The 15,151-nt window shown below is 37.3% G+C and overlaps 1 protein-coding gene across 1 annotated transcript in view; it reads left to right on the top strand.

Moving 5' to 3' along the window:
- The window catches only part of TENM2 (teneurin transmembrane protein 2), a 418,814-nt gene that overhangs the window by 202,366 nt on the left and 201,297 nt on the right, over positions 1–15,151 (top strand). The gene's annotated exons all lie outside the window — the stretch shown is intronic.

Raw genomic sequence — 15,151 nt, 5'->3', positions numbered from 1 at the left:
CATTTATCCGATATGAATTCACCAACTATTACCGTATTACCGTATTTGCTCGATTATAAGACGACCCTGATTATAAGACAACCCCCCAAAATCTTAGGAAAAAAAGAAAAAGCCTGAATATAAGACGACCCCAAAGGAAAAAAAGTTTTACCAGTAAATGTTAATTCATGTAAACTATTTTTTTTAATAAAAGCTATGATTGAGAAAAAGATTTTTTTTGTTTTTATTTCTTGTATTTTCCAACCTGTCCCCCAGTTACGCACATCTGCCCCCAGGCTTGCCACTCCAATATGGCACTGTGGCCCATGATATGCCTTTTAACCCTCTATGTGCCACTCTGCCTCCAGAAATGCCTTATACCCCTATATCCCATTCTGGCATTTAGGGGGTTAAAATGCATATTATGGGGCAGAGTGGCATATAGGGAGGTATAAGGCATTTCAGGAGGCAGAGTGGCATTAAGGGAGTTAAAAGGCATTGTATAGAGCACTCTGCCTCCAGAAATGCCTTATACCCCTATATGCCACTCTGCCATTTAGGGGGTTAAAAGGCATATTATGGGGCAGAGTGGCATATAGGGAGGTATAAGGCATTTCAGGAGGCAGAGTGCTCTTTTAAATGCCCCCTTAACGCCACTCCAGAAATGCCCTATGCCCCCATTTAACACACACACACACACACCCTATACCCCCATTTAACTAACTAACACACACACACACACACACACTCTCTCCCCCCCCTCTCTCACCCCCCCTCTCTCACCCCCTTCCCCCGCTCTCCCCCCTCTCTTACCGGTGCTTCCAGCCGGGGCAGCGGGTTGACGTCACCTTCTGCTGCAGCCGGAAGGAGGTGTGGCTAGCAGCGGGGGTTTGTATGCGTCCGTCGTGTATACTTTCCCCGGCTGTCAGAGATCAGAGTTCCCCGCACCGGTGCGGGGAACTCTGATCTCTGACAGTCGGGGAAGCTGCAGCGGACGTTGTCTACGCGGATCGCGTAGACGTCAACCCGCTGCCCCGGCAACACAGCAGGAAGCACCGGTAAGTGTGTGTATGATGGGGAGGGGGGTCGGGTGAGACAGGAGGATCCAGGTCCCCTGCAGCGGTGCGGGGGATCTGGATCTTAGTCTCCTAATCAGACCTCTATTTGAGGTCTGATTAGAAGACGACCCCGATTAGAAGACGAGGGGTATTTTTCAGAGCATTTGCTCTGAAAAAAACCTCGTCTTATAATCGAGCAAATACGGTATAAACATGAACATTTTGCCCTAAAACTTACAGTAGATTGGCCTGGCTAATGTTTTGGCCTACAACAACTACCTACTTGCTCTTGCTGCATAGGAGTGCCCATCCTGCATAAAAGTGAACATACATGCACATTGAAGCATTTCACTTCTCTAAGCACCTGAGAGTCAGAGAAGCCCATTTAATCAGCCACAGAGGGGTCGGTTAATAAAAGTAAACAGCTGGAGCGTTGTAATAGTATTTGGATGGATCCAAGAGAAAAGGTATTCCCTTAAGGACAATGCATTGTGAGCCATGTACATGTACAGGCTTTGTCATGAAGACGTTAAAGGAAAAAACTCAGCTTTGACCAAGAGGTGGACAGCAGGGGTATTTGGGACCCGGGCAGATCCTATATGTGGCACCCTCCACACACACATTGAAAATGTTTAAATAAATAACATGTATTAAACAGATAACAAATAACAAAACCCATCAGCTTAACTTCCATCACTTTATACCGAGCCAGGAACTGATTATGGTACACTTTAACTCCTGTCACTATATATTGAGCTAGACATTGACACTGGTATAGCACCCCCATCATTATATACTAAGTCAGACAATGATGGTACAGCTTTATTCCCATTACTATATACTGAGCGACAGTGGCACACTATGACTCACATTACTTTTTACTACTCCAGGCAATTAGTGTGGTACATCTTAAATCTTAACTTTATACTAAGACCAGTCACTGATAGTGGTACACCATAACTCCCATCACACTCCCATTCCCACACTTGCTCATGCTTTCTCTCACTCTCATGTTTTCCTACCTTTCCTGAGTCGCTGTCTCCTTTCCTGCACCTTCTCTTCCTCTTCTCCTTCCTCCTCTTGCTCTCCTCCTGAGCACCAGAGAGCAGGACACGGAGGTCTGTATGAACAGCCTTCACACTCCCTCAGGTCCCTTGGCCCATGGTAGGGTACTTGTTCAAAAAGCTGTACTAACTATACAGATATATATAAATTATTCCTTGTAGCAATGCACAGACTTGATACCATATATTTTAGCCATCCTGTTTATGGGCAGTGGGAAAAACCCTGGCATTGCCTCCACAACAAATGTGTTTGTTTGGACAGTTCTATTTGGACTTTAGAACTGTTGGGGTGTAAGTGCTTCCATGCTAGACCACTAGGCAAAAGGGGAGTTTTTTAATGGGCATGGTCTCTGCAGTGATTTTCACAACCACTATTGTTATGCTACTGACTTTGTTCTGATGATGATTTGTGTGTGTACTGGGTGATTTGCAAGAAAGTTTTCCTTGTGTTTTATGAAATAATTTTTGCACATCCACAGGAGTTACAGTTAGACAGTTCCCTTTGTTTCCCCTGTGATTTGTGACTTCCATTTCTATACTGTTGTTCCCTGAATATTTAAAGCTGTTTCATTTAAAGTCACATTCTTAAATGCAGCCTTTCTAAAAGAAAAATGTGTTATATTTTGTGGATAGAAAGGCCATGCAGTACATTTATTTCTCTTTAAGTCTGCAGTATTCACATATAAATTATTCCTAACTGGATTTTTACAGATATAGTGCTCATTATTCTTAATACAAGCGGCTTAAACACACTTAACACAATTTTTATTGCATTTAAACACATATATTACAAGTGAATTCATCTGTTTGAATGAGGCTGCGATAAATCCTTTGTTCTAGATAGTCTAACAGGCTGGAGTTTATAGTGACGGGCATTATATCTCTAGTTTGGGATGTGTGGTGCTCTGACTTATTTTTTTTTCTTGTGCTACTGTTACTCAAGCCGATAAACACAGGAAATATTAAATATCATTGTTCATAAGCATGCCGCAGATTGTTGTATTAGTAAAGAATTTCTTCATTAATTGCTGTTTTAACCCACAACTGCACACATCTGCGTGGACAGGCAGGGGTTAAAAAGTTCGAGGATACAGAAATGACACTTTCACTCAATGGATGAAATAATGCATATAGTATATTAACCAGATTCAGATACATGCATAATAACCAACTAAAAGAAGAATAAAAAACAGATTATGTTTTGGTCCCTTCTTGTACTGGGAGACCCTCAAAGCTATACGCAGCTTCAGAGTGCAAGACTGGCTGTAGGGCTAACACCAGGCACCATACACTAGTCGGTGGCAAAGTCTTGTCATTGCTGGAAGGCTCCCACTTTTATACCTTTTAGAAATACATGAAAGTCAATATAATTATCTCTCTAATTATCTCTCTAACTGATCATGCTCATTAACTATTGTTTAGAAATGTTGCAGTTAATTCTCATGCTGTACTCCTATTCTGTTAGTCTGGGTTCTTAAACTACCAACACCCCAGGTTCAAAGACATGTTAAACTGTGTTCAGCTGCACCAGAACATTCCAGTTTTACTTTTATACAGAGAATAACTGAAAATCAACATATTAACACATTCGTCAACAATAATGCTTTACACCAACATGCCTTTGTCTTACTTTTAATTCTTGTGCCATAATTCTCTTCCGGACACTACAATTGCTAATTTAGATATATAACAAAATGATTAGGAGGATCGTTTTTATTGAATCTGCAATATATTGCCAATCATATGGAAGTGCCACTAATGTCTACTGACATCCGGGCTTTATTCATTTAAACTCCAGCTAGACATTAGAGAGCTTGAGATACAATTATTTTCAGGTAAGATGAAGAAAATTGGGGTTTTCACTTTCATCTTTCCAGGGTCTAATTGTTAAGTGCAACATTAATTGACAGTTACTCCAAGTACATTACAGAATGGAAAATGGACTCCACTGATTTAACTGTTAAGCCCTGTTACCACTAAACTCACAACCTACATAGGTCAAGCCACCACGGTTACTAGAGCACATCATGTCAGCCATATCAAATGTATGGTCAAAATGTGTTCGCTTTAATTTTATAACCAGTAAACTCACTTGGAAGCTTTACAGATTTGCCCCAGTGGCCCTTGGAATGGCAACTGATTGTTGATCTGCCGGCAATGAGTAGGCCCTTTAATAGTACCTTCTGCTTACTTGACTTAGGTATATATATATATATATATATATATATATTTAAACATTTTCGCACCAACAATTTCCACAGGGATGATGTACACAGTATGGGATATGGCAAACTCAAATCCACACACAGAAGGAAACCAATACATACAGGAAAAGGTGGGAATGTTTTCAGAAATCCATGCATATTTATTAAGCGCTTACAGCAGTTTAAAGAGTAATAGGTGCAAATTTAGATGATAGCAGTAAATGCTAGAAATTACGGTCATGCAAATTGTTCCTGCCCCAAATAAATTCTAGTCGCATATTAAAATAAGGATTATTTTGGATAGCCTGAAATTCAACCTAAAAACAACTATTTACAGATTTTAAGCTGTTAACAAAGGATTTAAACATGAACGGTGTACAAACGATAATTTGCACTCTACATAATAGCATGTTTTATAATATATATAATATTGAGGGATGAAAATACAGATAGGTATCCAGAAAAGAGGCTTGAACATAAGGTCATCTCAGCTTGTTGAATAATCTAAATTTTAGTTAGTAAGTCTTTAATCAAAAATAAGCACAATTATCCATGCCTTACCTATTGTAAGCACCTCACTGACACCAAGCACAAAGCCGCTGGAGGAAGCTAGTAGTATTGGCATAAATGGATTTTTAGAAAGCTATATATCTTGATTAAGCCAAAGCTCAGCGTGCAATGCCTTTGCATAAATCAAAAGCTTAAAAGTGTAAAAATGACAAATTGAAAAACTTTACTTAGATGAATAAGTAGGCTCGTATATCTTTTCTCATCCAATATTTCAAGGATCGCAGCAAAAAAAAAAAATCTCTAAACATAATACAGAATATAAGATATATGTATTGTGTTTCAGTAATAATGGTGATATTGATATTACATTCCTGCTTCACACAGATGGTCTCAAACCAATTCCGTCTTCCAGTCGTATAGCGTTTTTGTCCAGTATCTCTTAGATAACAAAAAGATTTTCTTATTTTTATTAAAATTTGTGCAAGATGCTTGCTTTGCAACTTATGAAAATATTGTATTAAAAGCATCAACCAAATGCAAAGGAAAACAATACTGACAAGTTAATAAAGGCATTTTCGTTTTCTAAGAGAACTGTCTAGTATAGGAAACTATGGTGTCTCCCAAAATAAAAACACAAAGTAGTAACTAATGGGGAAATGTCACATTTGTTCCCGGAAAATATATACAGCAGTTACAATGAAATGCATGGAATCCAGTAAGCTCCTGGTCAGTCTCTAAACTCAAGGGGCTCCACTGACTTTAAAGAAGTAAACGTTTGGCATTTTATAATCAAATTATCTTCTGTAAATGTTGGGTATTTTTGGTCTGATTGCACATAACATACACTAATTTTGACCTAAAAGTATAGTTTAAAAGGTCTTTATGAAGTGAGATCCATGCAAGTACGAAGTTTGGACATTATTTTACACAGATATGTGTTTACACCATATGCATTGGCATGTATTGTTTGGTTATACATAATTAGCAAGTGTAATCAAAGCTAAAATTATTCCAAAATTATTAAAGTTATTCCATTAACTAGAAACCTCAAAGAGGATGATTGGCTAAATTGCCCCTATAGTGAACATATTGGACAATCAAAGATAGCTGTGAACTAAGATTGGTTGGCAACTTTTAGTCCACAAACAACTTTTTTACATAATGACCATACCTGGGAACTTCTGGGCTCCGGCTACCCAGAGCTTTCCCTTGCGGGACGTGTCCAGGACTGCACACTGACGTCGGTGGGCGGTCCCGCTGACATTGGTGGGAGGTCCCGCTGATGTCTGTGGGCGGCCCCGCTGATGTCTGTGAGTGGTCCCGCTGACGTCGGTGGGAGGTCCCACTGACGTCGGTTGGCGGTCCCCAATTTAAAGAAAAATGGTCGGGAAGCGGTACGTATCAAGACCCCGCTCCGGGTCAAACCCGGAGAGTTCCCAGGTATGGTAATTACTTCTGCCTGCTGATAGTTTGTAACAGTCCCCACGGTGACATCCCTGCCTCCAAGTATACTTTAATCCTTAGTTTCATATTGTTCTTGTCCTAGGCCCAGGAAATCCCGAGGGTACCCCAGTTTAGCATTTCACTCATTTTGGATTCCCTCTGTTTGTTGCCGACCAGGTTGGACAACCGAGGTTATGTTTCAACTTCAACCTTTTCCCTATTTTATAAGCACTAAAGAATTAATGCAAACAGGTGAAATATACAAATGCTTCTTTGTACTCTTTTCCTGAAACTGAAATGCATGATGCTCAATATTATTAGTGATATATTTTCCTTTTTTTAAAATCCAATGAAAAACTCCAAGTATACAGTACATTTCATTTTCTTTTAACCTCAAGTTATCTGCCATTATATCTTCATGCCCTTATGTTTTTTAATTACATTAGTCTCAATGGAGTTCAAATAACATTTTCCGCAGAAAGTCATGAATGCAGGATTATTTTTCGAAGGCGTTTAGGACTGTCAAGGGTAAAACTATTAAAAACTTGAGATAGGTTCAATCATGCTTTAGAAATATGTTAGTATTATTTACAAAATTTGTTTAAAGGGGAAATACATAGCTGAAGGGTATGTTCCTCCAACTTATACATTTTCTAACGTTTGCAACTAGATTGTAAATCGTCCATGACTTAACACAGTTGAAAGTGGCTAAAAATCAATGTTTTTTAGTAGGTTTGGAAACAGTTTCCTCCTGTACTGAATTCCCTGCTATTCCTTACAGCGGATTATTATGAGGATAGATTTTTAAGAATAAGTAAAGGAAATTACTCCCCCCAGCAATATAATATTTTAGGTTCTGTCAAGTTATGGTAACTTTATTTTCAACAAATCTATCCCTTCCTCTCTATTTCTCTTTATGTCACTGTTTTCTTTTGCTCTCCCCTTTTCCTTCTCTCACATAATCTATATAAACTATACACCTACTGAAAGGGTATTGGGAAGGGTTTCAGCACCGACTTTGTAGAGCAATGTTGCATTGGGAAAAAAAAAAAAAACATGTAAAAATTTTACCAGAGTGTGAATATGATCTGAAATGAATAGGTAGGAGTAAAATATTGCTTCTAAGCTCCTCGCTGAGACAAGTGGATTCATGTCAATTTGAATCAGTAGAGTTTGGCGTTGAGCCAGATTTCAGTGCAAATATAAGAGACTCCATTTTGAATACATTTATTTTATGGCACCTACAGCTATCCATGAGAATATTTCCAGGAGGGAATGGGAAAGTTGGGACCGGTTTTCATGTGTGATACATCATTTTTAGTTATTATCTGCATCAAGGTGATAGTTGAATTCACAGGAGGGTTGACTTATTCCAGTCAAAGTGTGTACAGTTAGAACAGAGCCACAAGGCATCCAGTCGATATCAGAGCAGGGGGGGGGGAAACAGGAGAAAATGTTAAAAATCATATATATATATATATATATATATATATATAGTATAGTATACACCGATCAGCCATAACATTATGACCACTAACAGATGAAGTGAATAACACTGATAATATTGTTATCATGTCAGTGGGTGGGATATATTAGACAGCAAGTAAACATATTATCCTCAAAGTTGATGTGTTAGAAGCAGGAATAATGTGCAAGTGTAAGGATCTGAGCGATTTTGTCAAGGGCCAAATTGTGATGGCTACACGACTGGGTCACAGCATCTCCAAAACTGCAGCTCTTGTGGAGTGTTCAGTGGTCAGTTCCTATCAAAAGTGGTCCAAGGAAGGAAAAGCAGAGAACTGGCAAGAGGATCAAGGAAGTGAAGGCTGGCCCGTGTGGTCAAATCCAACAGACCAGCTACTGTAGCTAAAATTGCTGAAATAGTTAATGCTGGTTCTGGTAGAAAGGTGTCAGAACACACAGTACATGGCGGTTTGTTGTGTATGGGACTGTGTAGCCACAGACCAGTCAGGATGCCCATGCTGACCCCTGTCAACTGCTGAAAGTGCCTACAATGGGCACAGTCATAAGAACTTGACAATTCAATGTGCCCAACCTAGCTCTATGTTGGGGTATGTAACTGAAAAAAGGGAGGCAGCAAAGGAATGGGACTGTATTTCACATTTATAGCGGGTTGTTTTAATGTCTAGCTCTAGAATTCTCTTTTTGCTTTCTATGCTAGTTGCCTCTGTATATGAGTCATTTCTATCATTACAATTTGCCTTCTACTTTACTTTCACTTTTATAATGCTGATGTTTTTCTGACAATTTACTCGCTAATGTTATACTATAAGCTTTTTTTTTTGGAGGCATAATAATGAACCTGAGATAAGAGGCAGTTATATTCCCCATAAGCATTTTTTTCAGTAATATTTTATGCAAATGATCTTTTATTTATATCATAATAAATAAAGGACTATGTATTTAGCTGAGTGCAATTCAAAAGTCTAATTAGAATTCCTATTTAAACAAAATGGCAATATGCTAGCCCCTACGCGGTTGACGTCTAAGGATGAAAAAGCTTTAGTTTAACATACTTAAAACCTGTATATACTCTTTATGTATAAAATAGTACCTATATTTCACCAAAAATAACTTAATCGTAGTGCCATTCATACAAAATATGTTTTGAAAGTTGATTATAAGTATCAATACTATTGACTATGCTGCAGTGCTTGTAAACTATCATATGCTGTTTAAAGGGTAAATTTACAAATTGTTCTACATCTGGGGGATTTATAGAAGTATCGTTATTTGGACATATAGCAATTGCCTTTCATAAAATGTGAATCCCTTGCCACAAGCCATTTTGATACAAATTAGCAATTGTATAAATTAATTTTCAAATAGCAACTATAATTACTTTTCACACAGAGTATAGCTAACCACAAAGATTTCATTTTTTATTTAATTTCAGAGAGGTTAGAATAGGTGCAGGAATGCCCCTGGAGAAAGTACATTTTTTTGGCCAGAAATCCTTTTTTAGCCAAAACAATCTGATTAAATTCTTCTGTGGGCTTTCCTATACAGTCACTGCACTTATAACTAAACAAAGACACTTTTGTTTGAGGTGGTCCGCCAGGTGACACTGGTATGAACAGTCCAGTAGGTTGAACCACTAAATTTTAGCCCATCTATAGCCAACCAGCAAACATCCATGGTGTCATCATGGGGAGTTTGGGGTCTTGAACACAATTTCCCCATTGTACCTCTTTTTTTTGGTTCTAATGCCATTTTAGTTACACTAGGTAACTCTGGGTAGGAAATATGAAATAAAAGCATAAACTGTGAATTTGTCCTCAGAACAACAGCTTGTTTGATGGCAACCATATGCATCTGTTATATTTTATATGCTACTGATCCTAATTTAGCATGTCATGTTGATAATTTATCATTATTTCTTGACAAACTCATTTTCTCAGTTTTTTGGTCTCTTTGGTGAAAAACACCTAAAAGATTGCTTACAAATGAAATTTAAAATGCATCATGTTGTTTAAGGCTCTCCCTAAAGGAACTGAAATAGGATTATGAAAATAATGATTTTTACCCCTTAAAGCTCTATATATATGGCCAACCGCCTTTAGGCACACAGTCAAAAAAAATAGATCTACGTTAATCAAGGAGCCCTTAAAGAAATAGTTTTAATAGAGGCAGGAATAAAAGCATTCATTTAGGAAATGTATAAATATGAAAACACAACTATCAGTAACTATTGGATTTATTGAGTCCATAGATCATTAATGATAACATACATTATATCAGCGTTTGTATCTTCTTTAATGTTACTGTTAAAGAAATATATATATATTATAAAGGCTGCGGAAACATTAAGCAACATTCTTTGTATGTCCCAATAAATGGACCCCTTTTTTTTGCATCATATGCACAAAAATACAGAAGCACACTGAAAAAAAGCATATTCATTCAGATTTTGGGTTGCTATACATAAAACAAAGCAATGGGGGATTATGTCACAATAATGTATATATATATATATATATATATATATATTGATCTGCAAGGCTTTCATGATGTATCCACTTCCTTTATTGTATAATCCATATTTGTAAAAAGTTTTCAATATTATACGCGCAGAATGCTCTTCTATTGATTTTAATGGGAGCGCTTTCCTGCCACTGATTGGCTACTTCAAGCAGCCAATCAATGGTGTGAAAACAGCACCACTAAGTGGGTCAGTGTGGGAGCTGCAACTGCTCATGAAGGTATGTGATTTCTTCTAAAGTTTTACCAAGCTAAGCAATGCTTTCTTTGTTAGGCTGCATGAGCCACTGGAGTGTCCCTTTAACATATTTCTGATCCCTTTTAAATACTAAATAATTTATTTTTACTAAGACGGTACTCATATACATTATTATTGACTTTTGTTTATATAGAGACAATAATGTTTGTAACACTTCCTACGGTACATAAATTCAATGGGTATGGCAAACTAGAATTAACAGATGAACTATTACGTTAAGGAAAAAGCGCCCTGCTCACACGCTTACTATCTAGAGGATTTAATTTTCTCTGTACACACAGTGTTGTTTTGTTGTTGTTTTTTTTTAAATCCTTGTCTCTGGGACAAGAAAAGTTGAAATCCCAGTTCACTTGTTCCGTTGTTTTCCTTTTTTAATTTGCATTGTTATTAATTCTGGATTATGCTGCTTTTTGTTCATAGCATGGAAAAAAGCAAGAAATACAAAACCAAAAGAGTAAACAAATGCAGATGCATTCTTACCCTTAAAGCGTATAAAAATGTGCGAACAACTTAGATTAAGTGTGGCAAAGAAGTTGAAAACTCTAACATGAAGCAGGAGTTTTCTTTGGAGATTACGTCCCAATGGATGCTTAATTATTTGGAACAAAACATAGGGTACAAAAACGGTAGTCGTGAAAGCTGAATTAATTCATAATCACTGTTGAAATGGGCCTTTAAGACGCTTGTGTTTGTTATTTTGAAAGTGCATATTTAGTTTTCTTGAACCCTTTACTCATTATGTTCCTGTCACTATGTATTCATGAGATACAGGGGAAAAAAAGTCACTAGGAAGGATTAAAATTTGCGGTAAACAAAAAGAACAAATATCAATAGGCCTTTCTATTCTATGACGCTAAGGTTAGAAACATGTTTTAAAGGAAGCTTTTCTTTTGTTTGCATGAAAGCTACTCATTGTGCCCTGCAGTATATATCTGTATGAATCCTAAACCAATATTGGCTATTTGTATGTCCGGCAGATTAGAGTGCCAGTGGTGCCGTCAGATTATTCCACTGGAGGCTTGCTGCTTGACTGCCTTTGAGTTCAGAAGTGTCATACATGTTTGTCCACTTTGCTTCACAGATCCATGAACAAAATTAACATAGCTATCTCTTTTTCATAAAAAAATGCTTAATTATCTATAATAACCACATATATAGAGTAGCTAGACTTATACTTACACAGCAATAAACATATTGCTTGGACAAATGAGGATTTATTCGCTAATTGTTTGTCAGATGAGATGCAAAAGGGGGTAGTGATTTATAATACATAGTTACTGCATTGACTTGAAACTAACCAACCCACCTACAACCCTAAAAATATTTATTCTCAATATTTTTCTCCAGACAATAATAATAGTATGAAACTATAATGAGTGGTCACATGAGTAGAGCAGATAAAATCAGTAATATCCTAAAATACAGCCCCGGTATTGACCATGATACTTATCATTAGGGGTGTTCTCAAAACCACGGAAGATGTTTATGGTGCATAAATAGTGGAGAGCTGTAGAGCAAATCCGTCTATTCTATAGCCATCTGACTAAGCTTTGAAAATCTCTGCTACTAAAGTATGTTTGAGTATTTAATGCAGATATTGTCCTTGTGCTATCTACTGGATCATCATGGTGTTCAATGATATCCAAAGAGCAGCACTGCAATTTGCTCATAGGAAAGATCATATTCCTAGCTGTCAGGAAGATGAGAACAAGATTGTAATAGAAGAATAGCGGTTTCCAAAAATAAAGTAAAATATCATGTAATCACTTTGTGGAATATCAATTCAAACATAAGAAGGCCAGGATACCAAGTCCTCTATGTTCAAAAGCGAACAAGTACCTTGTTTACTGCTCCAGGAACTAGATCTAAAAAATAAATGTATACTTACCCAAGCACGCTATTAAAATATATCATTTAGTATTGTACATTGTAAATTAATAAGCTATCCATTATCAAAATAAATAGACCAGGTAGAGTAAGTAAACAGAGAATATGTAGGATTTATTGATAGAGCCTGGTGTGAGGCAAATGTTAGTTACCAATTAACAGAGTAATAGTAATCACTAAATGTATATCATGGGAGGTGCAGTCAATAACAAAAATGTTATTGCGTAGTGTAGGTCACCACAACCCCAGTCTATAGCTATATTTCCCATGAAGGTCAGCTAGCAATATGGCCGGCTGAATATCTTTTGTAGATGCAGTCAACAAAAGTTAGTGTTTGTACTAAAGACTTAGTGTAGCCCCCAAAGTCCAATCCACAGCTTCTATTCCTATAATCAACTAGCAATGTTGATGCTCAACATTCATGTAGTGTAGTGTAGCTCTGTGATGCACAGTAAACATTCTGAGGCATTACAAATGAAAAGGTACATAGAGGGTAGTAAAAAAGGTGACATAAAGGGTTAGAACGAAAATAGGACACTTTTTGCAGCAGTTGTGGCTAACATTTGCGACTCAAAGCGCTGTTATTACATTTCCTATGATGTTCAGCCAACCAAAGGGAATGTGCATTCCACAGCAGCTGCAGAACCAATCCATAATGATATAAAAGCTAACCTTTGATACTCCAGTTGTTGAGTACTCACTTTCTTCTGATGCTAAGCATAACAGATTGGCTGAGAGTCATGGGTAATGTAGTCTCAACAGTTGGAGTATTAACTAACCCTAGCTGCAACACATGTTAAATAAACTACCTTGTGTCTGCAGCAAGCAAATTGTGTTGCTGCCCAGGCAAGGACTCTGCACCGATGAAAGAGCACCTGCCAGATTTTAGGGGAGGAAACCAACCAGAGGGAAATGAAGAGATGTAACATTTTCAGAAATCTTGAAGCCATGGGAAAAAAAATCTTTTTTTTTCCTGGAAAAAATTTAATTTTTGGGAGAATAGTGGAGGTCGTTAAGAACATTTAAACTATATTTGAGGACAAGACGTCTCACCACCATCAAAGAAAGAAAAGAAAATACAATTTAATGGCCAGATAAGAGAACCTAATTTTACAGACAAGTTTAACCTCTGACTTGTCAATTAAGGCCTAAAGGACAGGAACAATCAACTACAGTATACCAACAAGATGGAGCTCGACCACAACCAACCTAAACTGTAACGTTTTTCCCTGCAGCGCCCCTAGTGACAGAAATGCATATTGCTCTTATTTGTGAATAAGTATCAGTATATGATTTGTATTTGATTTGTATTCCAGGATTTACATAAAGTCTCAGAAGTCCTTAATTAATTATTAATGTTTCATTGTTTGAATACCATGACGTAAATATATTATTTATCATAGTAAAAGAACATATTCCACACTCCATATTTTTTAAAAAAAAATTCTGAAAAAAAAAAAAAAAAAAAACACCTTTGGGAAAAAAAGAAAAAACTTTTCCCCCCTAATTTTTCTGTTTTTTACCTTCAAGGCCTTTACATCTTTAGAGCAGACCTGACAGCAGTGGGTGTAGAGAATTAAATAAATGTTTTTTTGCTTCACTCCCCTGCTGTAGCGCTAGTGGTCCTCTTTTAATTTTCAGGGGGCAAGAAGAGGCAATCCGGACACCCTTGGATCCCTTGATATTATGCAAACAATGGAACTTACTACAGTACAGTATAAGTAAGTCAAGTAAAAAAGAAAAGCAACAAAACAAAAAAGAAAAAAATGGATCATGAAAGAGAAGATAATATTCTAAAATATGCTGACAGGCCCAGGCTGGCCATCTGGTACACTGGGCATATGTGGGCTACTTGCTGAAAACGCTCGCAATCACCCCATCTGCCAATCCAAGGGCTGATTGGGTGTTCAGTTAGTCCGGTCCTGTATGCTGGCTTACATATAAATGTTTCTAATCGCAGTATCAGCTTAAGCTTCAACAGGATCACATGAAGTTAAGATAATATCAAGCAAATTTACTAATTGTAGAGTTGCTGTTGGAAGAAAGAAACCCTTGCTCGTGTAAATTAGCCAGTTTTTTTTTTTTCAAGTTGGCTGATTTTAAGATTTTTTTTTTCCTTTGGAAGCTTCGCAGCTTCAGAAAGCATTTGTCTCAAAAGAGATGGAAGTCTAACCATAGCCATACATAAAGATCAAGTGATTTGTCACAGTGTGAATAGGAGTCAGTACAATAATCCTTGTTTTGAATGCAGGCAAAGTTAAAATGTCGTATTTTTGGTATCACTGTTGTGTATGTGTTTTCAACACACAGCTCGGGTTGACATGGTAACCTGGAAGATCAAGAGTTGTCTCCTTGATCCTTGAAGTTTCCATGGTAATTCCAGCTCTATGAATAAATCCCTGCCAGCTAATAGCACAGGTAAATAAATGGAGGCACCGGTATATAAAAGTAGCCTCGTGAGCTGCCAAATTCGGGACATTCCGTTCAGATTTGCCTGTATACATGGGTATTTAACTCTTTCCATGCTAACACCAATATAAACTCATAATGTTTGTTTTTCATGAAAGCGTGTGGATGTTTTCATGGCTCCTTTCCATCAAAAGTCCAAGTAAACATCTAACAAGTCAGTTCTGATTACATTTTGCAGCATTTTATATGACTGTCATTTAACGGCTGTAATTGTGTGGGTATATTGCAGAGCTAGCTATATAGCATTCTTTATTACAAATCCCCAAAGAGATTTGT

The sequence above is a fragment of the Spea bombifrons genome, chromosome 4 (genome assembly GCF_027358695.1).
Source record: "Spea bombifrons isolate aSpeBom1 chromosome 4, aSpeBom1.2.pri, whole genome shotgun sequence".
Taxonomy (NCBI): domain Eukaryota; kingdom Metazoa; phylum Chordata; class Amphibia; order Anura; family Pelobatidae; genus Spea; species Spea bombifrons.
This window is presented reverse-complemented; position numbering and strand designations above follow the sequence as displayed.